The sequence below is a fragment of the Olea europaea genome, unplaced genomic scaffold (assembly GCF_002742605.1).
Source record: "Olea europaea var. sylvestris unplaced genomic scaffold, O_europaea_v1 scaffold2653, whole genome shotgun sequence".
NCBI classification, from domain to species: Eukaryota; Viridiplantae; Streptophyta; class Magnoliopsida; order Lamiales; family Oleaceae; genus Olea; species Olea europaea.
The window spans coordinates 13,042-13,721 of NW_019244890.1; positions in this window are offsets into that span (position 1 = coordinate 13,042).

Genomic DNA, 680 nt, shown 5'->3' on the forward strand with positions numbered 1-680 from the left:
TCAATCCAAGGCTCACTAGGTGTAGGTAAAGGTGTGTACAAACCTTGTGGTAAAACCTTAGATTTAGCCTTTTTACAACCTATGCATCGACTGCAAATTCGCTCAACATCACTTTTCATCTTAGGCCAATAAAAATGCTCCTTCAATACATCTAAAGTCTTTTGAACCCCAAAGTGTCTCATCAATCCACCACTATGTGCCTCCCTTACTAACAATTCTCGAATAGAACAATTAGGAATACATAACCTATTTTCTTGAAATAAATACCCCTCATGCCTAAAGAACCTATCAACCGCCCCCTTAATGCATGACAAATAAATATCCGAAAATTCAACATCTTTTTCATATAATTCCTTAATATGTTCAAACCCAAGTAACTTAGAATCAAGAGTAGTTAGCAATATGTACCTTCGAGACAACGCATCTGCCACCATATTTTCCTTACCTTGTTTATACCGAATGACATATGGAAAGGTCTCAATGAATTCCATCCACCGTGCATGCCTCTTGTTCAATTTACCTTGTTCCTGCAAGTGCTTTAGTGACTCATGATCGATGTGTATTATGAACTCCTTCGGCCATAGATAATGTTGCCAAGTCTCCAAAACTCGAACAAGTGCATAAAATTCTTTGTCATATGTAGGATAATTTAAAGCAGCTCCACTTAATTTCTCGCTAAA